The sequence below is a fragment of the Osmia lignaria genome, chromosome 15 (assembly GCF_051020975.1).
Source record: "Osmia lignaria lignaria isolate PbOS001 chromosome 15, iyOsmLign1, whole genome shotgun sequence".
NCBI classification, from domain to species: domain Eukaryota; kingdom Metazoa; phylum Arthropoda; class Insecta; order Hymenoptera; family Megachilidae; genus Osmia; species Osmia lignaria.
In genome coordinates this window covers 1,448,212-1,462,329 of record NC_135046.1, presented here as the reverse complement: position 1 = coordinate 1,462,329, position 14,118 = coordinate 1,448,212, and the positions used below count along the sequence as shown (strand labels likewise).

General features: G+C 44.7%; 1 protein-coding gene across 2 annotated transcripts in view; it reads right to left on the bottom strand.

The window, feature by feature from the left end:
- Positions 1-13,952, bottom strand: part of InR-2 (insulin-like receptor-like) — a 45,260-nt gene extending 31,308 nt beyond the window's left edge. The window contains exon 1 of one of the 2 annotated variants that reach the window (XM_034315649.2): positions 13,121-13,952. The gene's annotated coding sequence lies outside the window, so the exon portion shown is untranslated. The remainder of the gene's footprint in view (positions 1-13,120) is intronic. The other variant, XM_076692519.1, reaches the window with a different exon arrangement.
- Positions 13,953-14,118: the final 166 nt, after the last annotated feature.

The following is a 14,118-nucleotide window of genomic DNA, read 5'->3' as shown; positions in this document are numbered from 1 at the left end:
TTTGGAATTCAAGGCTGGATGCAGGGACTTCGGCTATATTCAAAGGCGAGAATACACGGGTCGGGTAAAATTTAACCTACGAATTACTAGCACGTAATTTGAACGTCTGTTTCGCCAATAAATATAATTTATATATTTATCGTACGTTCGTGAATATCGATATGAAAAGAAATAATGCGAAGATGGGAGAATTTATTTCATAGTATTATCTTTACTATAAGATAGAAAAAAAGAATGATTCATTTTGTCTATTCCGCGTATCGAATCGTAGAATGAGAAACACTGGTGTGTGTGTGTGTGTAAGGATGGTTGAGTGAACCAGGGCGTGGGTGGATTATGCAGGTAGTGGGAGAGCATGGGGGTGCGGGAGAAGCAAGGAAGTATGATACTACGCCGCAGTGTAAGGGCTGGTCGATCGATGCCGACCAAAACATTGCCACATGCCTAGCCAGCGCGAACGCTCTTACAATCGTGTTCACTAACCCAATTGTTCGACTAGAATACGTTTTCTAAACGGGATTACGTAGACAGTGTTAGCGCTGGGCTCGTTTGCACCTGCATAATACAGTGTTAAACGTATTATGCTTTCGGTCAGAATGACAAAAAAGGTAATTTACAATGATACAACGGTCGATCTTGAACAGGAAATCATTAAGTTAGAGTTAAAAAATTTGCGTCACTGAAGTGGCGATCTTTCGCGATAACGTGGATATCACGTTGGTGACTCGTGGGATACGAAACAAAGGTCTGACGATGAGTTTATTTGTTTACGAGAACCGCCTCTGACCTTATCGTACACGCCTAATTTCGAGAAACATGAAATTAGCAGCGAATGAAATAATAAACGGATCAAAGTTCGCTATTATCTAGGTGAAAAACATGGTTCGAGGAAAAGATAACTTTTATTCTATACTTTTGATGTCCATTCAAGGAATAGCCTCGTTTTACGAAGGTAGGACACGATCGATTTCGAACAAAATAGAACACGAGTTAGGAACGTTGAGTAATTATATTTCGCGGGACCAATCGGTTTCTATAATAGCAAGAGTGACGACGAGATTGCAGTTTGTCGAAGCGAAAAGCGTGGTCGAGAATCGTTGCCGAGGCGGATAGTAGAGGTAGGACCGTTTATGAGATCAATACGGAATTATCGGCCACACGAAATGTTCCATTGAACGACGAACAGAGAGATGCTGTTGGAAAGCACGCAACCTCGTGGACGCTATCAGCAAGTACACCTACATACCACTAACAAGCCAAGCACGCGCATAGATAATTGGAATTGTCCGTTCCATGTGTATCCAAGCCGAAGCATCCGTGGTGTTTCCGCCTCGGATCTTGTCGAATGTCAACCCTGTTAACCTCCGAAGACCCCTGAGTGGGTTAGGTTAAGTAATTTACGTATTATGATATGTCCTGTATAAACCTTCCAGCATCGAACATCGAACGACAGTTGGATGCTTTTTCGAATCCGAAAGAACGCTCGATGTTCTATTTCGAGCTGTCTTATGTGAAAAAAAGAAAAAAGCGTTTTCATAAAGTTGGAGACACGTCGAGGCGAAAGCAAACTCCTTACGTAAGGAAACGTTACCATTCAGAGTCGGTGATGACCAAGAGAGATCGGCGTACACGTGTCACGACGACGAAAGACATCGTGAGAAACCTTCTACCGAGTTTTACACTCGTTGTAAAACAGAAATAAACGTGATAAAAAGTGGCATCGCGATTAATCGAGGCTGCGATTACACGAGCTACGAAGAAACGTTGACACGTCGACACGTGTGAATTAACCCCTTTCGTCACTGTCTCCGCTCTGTAATAACCGTAAGATAAAACATTCGAATTCGAATATACGGAGCAGAAATGAAGTAATCAATTTCCGATCGAAACACATTGCGTATTCCTCTTTTACAACTTGGATAATTATATTATTCCACGAGCTTCAGCCCCTGTTTCGGAAAACCGAACACGTATTCGCCGGATATGCATTTATTAATGCGTATCGTTTTGTCGGTCGGGGCAGGGGTGCGTGAAGGGAAGGCTGCTGGTTGGTATAGCGGGATGCGTGGAAAGACACACGAGGGATAACGGTGGAACTGGGAATTGGGATGGAGACGGGAGGGATCAGGACGAGAGAATGTCGTCGGCGGGTGAGGACGAGGGTGAAGGGGTCAATGCACGCGCACCGTGGAGTCACTCGTACTCGAAACTCGAACGAGAACGCGAAGCAAGAGAAGGAGGATGTGCAGGAGGTGAACAGAGCAGAGGAGGGCAGTGGTAAACCGCGTTGCTGGCGCGCCTCGTCCCGCGATTCTCGACTTGTCTCGATGCCGACGCGATGCACCGACTCAGCTTCCAGATAATTGGATATTAACCGTTCCTCTCCGCTTTTTTCCGTTCTACTCGACGATACCCGTCGATACCAACCGCCTATCGCACCCGACGACTCTGTCTTCCCCTCTGATCGTTTCTGCGACGAACCTTTTCCAAGGGAACACCACGTTTACCCTCGCCTTCTTAACTAACTCCCTTCGATATCCAAGCAATTTGCATAAGAACGATTCTTGTAAACCTGTGTCACATATTAACCTCCTCTCCGACTTATCTGAATAAACCTGTATCTGGTAAATACTCCTATAATCCTTGATATGTTTTCTTATAAAACATTTTCTTAAAACGCCTCGATAACACGTTAATCCTATAATCCGTGATACATTTTCTTATAAAACATTTTTATAAAATCCCTCAATAACACGAACACACGTTTTATTTTATCGCTACATATTTTAACAGTAAAATGGACAGATGTCGTGGTCTGTTTTTAACACTTCGATGACACCATATTTTATGGAATCGGTTGCTTTTATTAGTTCTGTTTTTGTATTCATAGTGCTAGTCAGAGGCGCGCCTTAAGGCGGTCAACGTTTTAAATGCCGCAAGCGTGGATCCTCTTATCCCTCAAACTTCCATATAAAAAACAGTCCAAGATCCGTAAAACGAAAATGGGTAACTGGCCAAAAAATAAAGGTAGAATTGTTAAAAGGACACCGAATCATGGTGGTTCGCGAGTCGACGAGCGTTTCAAACGAAACGTGTTTCAAGAATCACGCTGCCCCAACATTTGAAAAGGACTCAAATAAAGAACAAAGATCAATAACCAATCCAAACTCTGATGAAGTCGAAACCATTCGATAGAAAAAGGAAGAGCTAAGCTCCTTGTATACATACGTGTACAATTGTGACGTAGCAGGATGGAGGTAGGCAAGGGTCGGTGTCCGGATATCCGCGTCGATCCGCCTCGTGGGCGCAAACCAGGATTCGACGAGGACAATCCATCAACAGCACCACGCGCACGTGTAATATTGCACCGTGAAAAGGCTAAGCGTAGAGAAGCGAGAAAAAAAAAAGACGATAGGAAACACGTACGGGGAAGAAGAAAACACGCGACGCCGTCTTTTCCTACGAGCAAACTGTGTGCCCGCGGACGCCGACTCTGACGAGGGTTGAACGCGAACCAGCGGAGGGGTAAGAAAGTGCGCAGTAAGGAAAGGATGGGCCCCGCCTTCCGCAGCCTCCACCCTCGCACCCACCCCTACTACCCCTAACGCCACTCTACCCGCTCACCTATCGCCGCACCTCCAACAAACAGACTTACGCTAGCATCTGGAACCACCCTTGGATCGAGCCACCCTCGCGAGTATCCTTCCTTCTACGCTGTATCCGAACGGAAGCGTTTCCTTTCTTCGACCATTTTCAACAATTTCTCTGCACGAATTATTAAAATAACCACCATCCAAGGGTCAATTACCTTCTCTACCTTCGATGGAAGGACACGGTCTAAGAACGGCTCGTTGAATTGCATTGGAAAATAGCCACAATATTGCTGGTGCGCGGTGGTCGAAGAAATCCTTGATACCCCTTCTACCTGTACAGCGTTCTCCAATATGCGGCGTAGTTCCTGGATCGTCTCGACCTGGAATTCCAGTGCGCCGCGGTTCGCCAGAGTCCAGTGAACCGTGGGAAAACGAAGACCCTCCAGCACGCGCTTTCGAACACGATCGCTCGAGATAGGCGATGCTGCTGCTCTACGTATCGTTAATCGCGTATCGTTAATTTATGTAATTTACATAGGAACGTATATAGTATCGGGATCGATAAAAATCTAACGAATAATCTATGCGATGGCATCGTAGATGGCGCTGAAGATCGTTTATAATACGCGCCGTTAGTACGGGTGCTTGCCACTAGATGGATCATTATTTGTATCAACTTTCTCGTAAGTCCTGATTTAGCAATTCGTCCAAACGTGTACTTTTGTTAGTAAAGTACAGTATCGAAAGAAGAATTAAGATGTCAGTCGATAAAAAGGCACGCCATCCAACGGCGAGTACGAAAACTGAACGTATCGTCTACTCTGGTCTAATAAAGCAACCACGATTTTGGTCACGTCGTCAGTTCAACCCTTATACCCTCGCCAACTTTCTTGTAGCGACACCTTCGAGGCCTGCGAACCCTCTTTTTATCATGAAATTCGCGCTTCGAAAGGGAAGTTAATAAACACTCCCTCGAGGACTAGCGAGAAAGTAGGTACCGCGAAGGATCACCCTGGCGGCGCGTGTTCGAAGTACCGGGCATGATTGACTTCTTCCAAAAGTGAACAAGAATTTTGCGCCATTCATCTTCTGGACGGAACAAGACCAAGATCGGCACGGTTAACTATAAAAGCGGTCGCACGTTCGTGGGTCAAAAGAGAGGGAAGGAAGAGGAGGATGACAGAGTAAAGCTGCGAGAGCAATAACGCGAGAGTTTATTAGCGACGATAGGCAGACACTTAAAGCGCTCGCTCAGCTCAAGTATTTACCCACGCCCCAAAGGACAGGGAAGAGGAGAAGCCGAGCCGAGCCTGCTCCCTTCTCCTCGCGGCCGACAGAAAGCAGAAGAAGAAGAAGGAACGTTAGACGCGAGGGTAATGAAGAACGACAGAAAAGGGGAGAGAGCGGATGGAAAGGGTGAAAAAAAGAGGTAGCAGCCCGTTCCGAAGAAGGAGATGAGCAAAGAAGATGAATACGTGTAGACTGGACCGGGAACGAAGAGGAAACGAGACGGCCTTAAGTTGCGTACACAGCGAGCGAACGGGCGACCTCTGTGAATGTGTACAGCCATGGGAAGTGATCACTTTCCTTGATAAGGAAAGGCTTAAGTTATTCGTGAACGGAAGTGTGGACGCGGCATAAGCCATCCTGGTTGCTTTTCAAAGTGTCTACATTGACGATGTATGATGTGGTTTATGATCAATTAGTGAACTGTTCGTGAACAGTGAAATGTGGACAGGTTATTGTCGAAAAGTGAGCCTTGAGGGGTTCATAACCCGCTCTGCCGTTTCCAAGCTTTTCCTTATACCGACAGTGTTAAATCCACTCCCCAGCAGCCACCACCCTTTAAGTGGCGCCGGGTCTGGATAAACTGTCCACGCATGGGCTTGCCAATCATCGTTTTCGGGTACGGAAGACCCACCAACACTTGACTCGTTGTCGGCGTAAGGAATGTTGACATTGGGACGAAAAAGCTAACCTGAGTAGGTTAGCGACTACACCCGCCAGGCGCGTTACGCGCGTAGCAGTGTGGATAGGGCATAATATGCCAGGTAACCCCGGCTAACCCGATGGTTGGTGTTCCACAGAACGGCGGGTAATTCGATTAACCTGCTATCTCTCGCGGGTTACAGTAATGCTGTAAGGCTCAATATTTTGATTGTCATCTCACTTTGAAGAAAGGTAAATGGAAACCTGGATGTTTAAACAAATGTTGTGTAATAACTGTAACAGCTGTGCAATCGGAGCTCGTAAGAAAAAGATCCTGTAAACAACCTCAAATATAATGATATCAATTTTCGTTATATTTTATACACGCTCTCGTGAGAATGAGAAATAACAGGATCGTATCTCTATGGCTCAGTGACAGATTCTCATATCGTAATTAACCAGTTGTCAAAACAATTGAATAAAACAACTGTGCTACGCTTAACCATTGGTTTTATGAATCGATTCAAAATTTTCACGATGGGACTATATCAGTCACCTTTAAGATAGGAACGTACAACGGTAGACGACTCTATCGATGACTAAAGCACAAAAATTAATGCCACGCCGAATACGCGAGGAATTATTCGCTGTTTTGCCCGATCGTTTCGGTGTATACGTGGCTTAAGAGGTAGAAACGAAGAACAGCAGTGGGGTCGAACAGCACGTAGGGGGTGGAGGGGACAACAAGAAGGATTCAAATATGGCGCGAGGTAGCAATGGAATGTGCTTGTTATATACTAGCGAGACATTTGTTTTGGTCTGTTTGTCTATGTCCGTTGCACTATTGTTGGCGCTTTTTTATCCTTCCTTTGCTTTGTACTGTCTCTTTCTCCCCCATTCAGATCTCTCTTTTCTTTCTCTTTCTCACCATACACTCCCCCGCTATTGCTCGTGGTAGAGCAAGACATGAACCGCTTATTATGACGTATCTTCTCGTGTACGCTTTGAATTACCCCCTCGAATCGCATTTCTACGATCTTCAAGGATCATGTCCGACTTCGATGCTCCAGTAGAAAACTCGCGTATATGGTCGGACGGTCGAAGGGTGGTGTTCCTCGAACCAACAGCGAGATTCTTTGTCTATGATTCTCAAAACTTTCAGAGCGAAACCGGTGACTATAAAACATATGACGCAACGGCAATGAGTCGCAGAAAAGCCGGATACAGTGGTGTACGTCATACGAGTAGCATGCGTCTTTGCCGGGTCTATTTTACCCCGGCTGGGCGCTGTTACTCGTCGGGTTAAGCCAAATCGAGTAGACTGGCGTCAACTCGAACGCGTTCTGCTGCGCAATAATAGACGACAAACACGTGGAACACATGTGAACGTGTATACGTGTAAGCGATGATACTCTCGCTTTCGATTCGTTACACTATTCCGTCCGTTCTTTCAACGGTTCACACTATTAAAACAGGGGAAAAGAAGCGTTTCTATGAATATTCATAGAAAGCCTTCGGTTCCGTTGTTACGCATTGAATTTAGATTTCTATGAGGTATGAACGTAGACATTCGTGTCGCTTGCCCCCTTGTTTTAACCGATAGTCTTCTAATTTGTTGCCTCTCCGTTGCACCAGCAGCGGATCATTATAATACAATGAGGTTCGTACGAGCTAGAAAAATTGATGCGTTAACTTTTAGCGCATGGTCTCCGTTATTAGAGAATTGTCGCGGTGAAACTGACGAAAACTTGTAGGAATATTTCGCTACCCCGCGTTCATCTGTTCATTTCCGTTCGATGGTAGGATCGCGAGGGTATAGCGAATTCGCAAACGGTGACTGGCACGTAGGTGGCATATTCTTCTCGCAAACAAGTTAGCAAGACGCAAAGTTGAAACCTCATTGTCTATATACGTGTACGTGTATACATATAGTTGTGCGTTAAACTGGGACACGACGTGTGGAGCCTCGATTTGTCTCGTGTAACGTCGAGGCGCGATATGAAACACCGTTGTGCTCCATCCGGGACGCGCCTCCACCTTCAGCATCGCCAAGGAATGCCGGTCTTCACCGAGATAATGAACGCTCGATCGGCAGAATATCGACGAAAAGGAAAAAAAAATCGGCAAGTTAACGAGCAATTTGTTCGAATTCCTTCGAGTCACGGGGCTAGTTTCGTGACTATGCAAATCGATCCGCGATTTTCTCCCCTTCTCCCTCTTTCTTCGTCACTTGACCGCTCGAAATAATAACAAGTGCCAGAAGCGAAAATTTTTAATAGAAAACGAATTCTTGTTTGTTTTGGCATTTACATTGTTTATCACTCGAATATCACTCAAATTTAGTACACTTTGTTTTTCAAGAATGGCGCATTGAGAATTGACGAGGGACGGTGCCCTTCGCCCGAATTTGTCTCGATTCGTCGCCCTTCAAATCTGCCGCGTACAGCAAGCGTCGAGGCGTGCTCCGCTCCGACACCGCCTCGTATATGTGCCAAGGTTGCACGCTAGCGTGTATGTACAACTGAAAATCGTCTACCACCTTTATTTTTCTAATTTTATCCAAAAAATTTCACTATCCAAAAAATAAACGCGGTGCCTTCGTATTATCGATCCGTATTATCATTCTCTTGAAATTCGAATTTTGTCAAACGATTCATGCAAAATTGATGCGTACCGTGAGAAATGTTCGTTTTTTACGTTTCGTTTTTTATTGTTACTTCTGCTGAACTGATCGCTAGGCTAACGCCGAAACGACGTTGTTTTTAGCCAGTGGGAACAGGTTCTCACCTTTACAACTCGATAGCCTCGGTTTCCCGCCCGATTAGATCCACCTTCTCGCCAATCTCCGCCCGCTCGAATAATTATCTGTCCACGCGAAGCCAGAAAATTCTCGCCAGAAACTCGGAATCGAATTAATTCCGTTAAATGGAACACGTACATGTTCGACCGATCGACCCATCGACCGAGAAATGGGTCGAGACGGGTTTTTAGGACGCCGCCGTAGTTTGGACCGACGTACTCTTTCCTTTTTTCCGCAATCTGAATTGCTATCTGACTAAGTAGAACTCTATTTGTTCGAAGGAAATTTGACCGATTGCCCGATCAATTGAAATACTGCCCCTATTACAACAACTATTATCTATCATCACACTGATTAGATGAATAGAGATGAGATTGAAGTATACTGCAAGTTCGAGGCACAAATAGCAAAACACTATTGAACAATAAAAAAACTGTAGGTACTTAAGTACTTGGGTACTCGAAATGTCAAACTCGTTTTTCTCAAAAGCAACGTTTCAAAAGAAAAATGAACCCTATAATCGCCGTTTAATTGTACCTTAAATAATACCCCTTCGAACCAAAGCGAGCTTATGGCGAATTCCTCGTTGGAACAGTGGCTATAATTAGGTACTGCTATAGTTTGAAGGAACAACAAGGTTCGCTTTGTCGATAATCCTTTGCTAATCACGGATATTTGACTGGAAATCGAATCAAAGGAATTATAGAAACGGGGTCAAACCATGTAGAAATTCCCATTTCCCATCGATTTCTACCCAAGAATATCTTTGATAACACGACAAAAATTCTTCAAATCCTATGATTATCAACATAGTCGCTTATCCTAAATTCTCCAAATGATTCTAATCTCGGTTTTCGTCTTTTCTATCTTGTTTGATAAGAAAACAGAACGATTTCACGACACGCTTCGTCAGCATAATGGCTCAATTTCTACGATAATAAATCCGAAGTAATTTCAATCTCTATCATTCGAATGTGCGCGATTAAAACCCGTGCTCTAATTACACGGTGAATTATTCGCGCAAAACGATAACGACTGGGCGGATTTATCGTGCGATTACACGGTTATCAAACGAATTACTTAATTTATTCCAAAATATCGATAATTTAATCGTACCTGGTGAAAGTGACTTATATCGTCAGAACTTTCAACGTGCCCTATGTAACCATCGAGTAAATATTCACGGCGCTCCTATTTTAGATAAAAATAGGTCAAGCGTGGAGTTAATCTTTTGCGGATATCTCAAAGTTGATATTTCTCCTGGTAAATTAATTATGAACTTTCTTACAAAAGTTGAGCCGATTATCAACGATACCGCGTTCCATTCCACCCACGCGACACGCAGCTTCGACTGACGTCATGATGGTTTTCGCGATGACGAAGTAAACGAGAAGAGGCTTCATAGATCGTTATATTCACGCGTGGCTAGCAACGAATCGGCGAGAGCGATCTCGCGAGCCGTTCGAGCGCCTTGAAGCGTATTTTCTTACGCAAGCCCGGGAAAATAGTCACGACTGAGGCGCGTGGAATATGTAAGGACGACCGAGTGAGCGTGTTGTTGTTATTGCTGCCTTACCGTTGGTGAACGTAATAAAAATTTTGTTTGCGACGCGTACACCAACTCGTGATACCGTGAACGGGTTACGCAATCACACCAGCCACGTGCCATGTATATAATAATAAAAATACGCAACTTCGCCGCGTGTAATAATAATAAAAAAGAAAAAGAAACGAAAAAAACGAATTTCATTTTCACGGCGAATAAATTTATTCGATTCATCCTCGATTGTTCTGTCGCTGACACGGTAAACGCAGCGTCGCCTATGACCTGTGGCAATGTTGTAAGAACTGTGCAAAAAATTTGAAATATATTGAAGTACAGTAAAAGCTGGATAAGTGCAAGGTGGTTATCCCTTCCACGTGGGGGGATCCTCCTACGCGAATCGAGACTCACGACGAGGAAGCCATGTAATATGATCCGAACCGTAATATTGGTGTGATTAATTTATTTTTATTTATTTATTTATTTATTTATTTATTCGTTACTAAACGTGATTAACCCTTTAATACAAAGTTTAACGAATATAATATTGAGAACCTTCGTGCATGTAAGATACAACCGGTGTAAATACAACATTGTACTAGCGGTATTCATCAATATGGCACTAATACTAATTCAACGATAAAACTTTTTTATTTTTGAATTTTTTTTAATCTAAATTTTTCTTATCTAAAATTACTAGCGCATTTGTGAGATTTTTCAGATTAAAATAATACCAAACACATTTATTTATCAAATATTTCTAGCAAAGTACTAAACTGGTCGATGGCTTCGTAAACTTATCGTTGCCACGGTTCAGTTCAGAATATTTCTGAGCCGCGGGACTACTGATTGCAAATTAGGTGCTTTATGATGTTAGGAAAAGCCCGTGATTTCCATCAAACCGGACAGTATCTATTGAAGATTACATTAATTTCCAAGCTAACGGTAAAAAGTCGATATCGATATCGATATCGACAAAAAATCGACACCTCGGCTGGATGTATGCAATGTTTGGATCCCAATCTCCCTTGCATATATCCAGCTTTTACTGTATAAGGCTCGCGACAGCGATCAGCGGTAACCCCTATGGGCAGTAACGTGTTAAATGTCACAACGCGATCATGGGACACGTGTGGTTGAAATGCAACACGTTACTTACCTACTGCACTTTTATCTCGACGCGTGCACGCGAGAGAGGGTTGAAAGAGAAAGTTACCGAAAGATAGACTGTCAAGAATCTACTAGATTCGATGAAACAAATATTTGTCCCTATATAACTAATATTACCCTGCTCTCGTTTGATTACAATATTCTGCTGCGATCAAGGCTACCGTGCATAAACACCATCGTCGTATTTCGCTGTTTCAAGATGTCGATCAAAACATTGCCATATATCGTGTGTCAGGAGTCACGCCTAATTGTTCCCTTCGTTAAACAAACGACGCATGGATTTATAGCCTTTCAAGCATTTCTAAAAATGTAACGAAAGGAATGCCTCGCATTGTTAACCTTATTTATTCACCTTCTTTTATCTACGAAGACAGTTAGGCACTTTTTTGATGCTCCCGAAATTGAAAGCAAATAGTGAGAGGCTCCACCTACGTCTCACGGTAAAGTTTCATTTATCTATTTATGCGTGTTACAGAAATTTCACGTAACCGCATGAATCGTAGTCTTTATAACGTAATACCGGCGGATACAAGGGGCCGATTATATTTGTATGTATGCCGTTTTCTTTGATGTAAATCAAATTGTCCCTGTCGGTAAAAGTCAGCGGCGTCATTGTCGGACAGATGGTGCTCTATGCTTCCGTATTCTATTCAGGCGCAGAAAGAAGAGAGGATATACATAGTTGGATGTGAAGGAATCGAAATCGCGACGGAAACAATGAATCCGTACAACGTAAACGCGTCTGGTCGAAAGCCGATTCGAAAGAGTTGTTAAGGCGGATCGATTCGCCTTTAGTTATGTGTATCCTAGTAAACGGCTACGTTTTACCACTCTTTCTCTCTCTGTCTTTCTAGAAAATACAGTGCAGGGGAACAAGGGACATTCTTTCGGAGCCGTTTATAAATCCTTTGAAAACGCTTCATCCCCGAATAGGTATGAAAGGAAGAGAGTAGGGATACAAAGTAGAAGTAGTAGTAGAAGAAGAAGAAGAAGAAGAGAGAGTTTCGAGGAAGCTCTTCCGAGCGAGACGACGGAATATCTTGCTCGAGAGTGGTAAACAAGGAGGCGAGAGTGGCGACGAAACGAGGTTGGCCGAGCAGCCGCGAGGTCAGTGACTAAAGAGAGAAATATCGTGGAATGCGATATAGCTATGCTGCTCTGCCTATTGACGTTCCGTGGACCTTTTACCAAGGAGGAGGTAGGCGGTGGCGACGATAGACAGCGACGCCGATCTTGCGCGCCCGTAATCTCTTCTCTCCTCGTGAAATTCAAACGCCAACGTCTATAAGTGTGTATATATATGTATATATACACCTCTCTGTTTTATCTGTCCCCCACTTTGCCCACTGTAGTCCCTATTCGTTGTTCTTTCTCATTCTCTCTCTCTCTCTCTCTTCCTTTCGCCCTGAACCATTTTTACACCCCGATTTCCTCCCTGCACACCCCACAAAGATACACACATACACATGTTTCAAAGTACGCACACGATTCTCGCATCGAACCGACGAAGGGAACATTGACATCGTTGTTTGGACGCGTACACGAAACCACGCGGCGCGCACGTCGCTACTCCGAATCGATCTTTATCCGGTTCCGAAGGAAACCCGAGACCGGTGATATCCATGATCGGTCGTATGTCAAAAGCAACGTCGAAGGTAAACGATCGTATTGTGTGTCCCACTGTCAACTTTATAATATCCGTAGACGAAACTAACGCGCCACGCCGTGCAGCGACCAAATAGAAAAATGACAGTCACCGATCAATGAGAATCGAAAGGCGTCGGTTCTTGAACGTCACGCGAGATTCGATTGTCGTTGTTGCGGGAAAGGCGCGTATTCCCAAATTCTACAGGAATTCGATCGGCGAAGAGCTATCGAGAGAGAGCTAACACGCGTCCTTCGATTTCGCGTGGCGGTTGGCCCGCTCGCGCTGGGTCAACGACGGCCCCGTGTTCCGAAAATACATACAACGTCGCGAACCGAACGCAATCGTATATAAGTACTCGGGAGCGACGCGGCATCGTGACAACGGACACATACACTCGCGTTCGTATTAAAAGAAATTCCAACGTGATATCGACTTACCGTGTCGACACTACGGTGGAAGAACTGCCGGATGCTCCTCCGGCGAAACGTCGAGAGACTGGAGGACGGACGATCAAGGGTCGATCGATGACACTGGGAATATCGGTCAGCACCGCGCGAAACACACTTGTTCTCTATGTAAGCACGAGTAAGGCGACCACCACACACGTACACACATACGCGCACCAGAAAACAACACGATTCTAGAACCACGATGAAACTTCGTTAACCGCGCGAGAGATTCCCCGCACGAGTCGCACACAAGTTGTTTACTAGAACGCGCACCACGCCATGCCCCGTGAACGCGCGTCTGCCTCCGTATTCCCCTCGTCCAGCCGAGCAAAACAAGACTCTGCGCAGTAGCCTCGCGCGCACCTTCCGGGCCATGTTCGCACGAGCCGATGTGTGCGCCGTTTGTCGTTGTTGCCTCGTGGTCCACCAAGGCGCCTTCGTTCCTCTGCTTCTTTCCCTTTATCGCTCTCTGTCTCTCTTTCTCTTTCTTTTTCACATACGCGATCGCTCTTTTTCTTCTTCTTTCTCTTTCTCTTTCTCCTGCTCTCGTTTCTCTTCCCTTCTTTGTCTGGTGAGATATTCGCTCGCTCACTCGCTCCTCGTTCTTTCCCCCTACCTATATCGCGAACCTTGCCACGCGTCTATCGTTATTGTAGGCCCCATACGATAATCGCGCTATATCGTTCTTCGAGAAATAACGGCTAAACAGAATTCAACGGATCTTGCCTTACGTTCCTTACGACGCAACCACGATTCGCCACGTAACGCGTAAATCGAGCAGGTCATCGTACTCTAGCGGCTACTCACGTTGATCCGCGTTCTCTGTTGGAAAATTCCGAGGATCGTACTGCAGTCCCGTCGCGACATCTGTCAGCGAATATCATCAAGCCCGGGCTCGAGTCGGTTAAGTCAATTTCTCAGGTGAATCATTTATCGTACGAGAAGATTACCGCGAAAATTTAATTCGACATATATGATAATCGTGT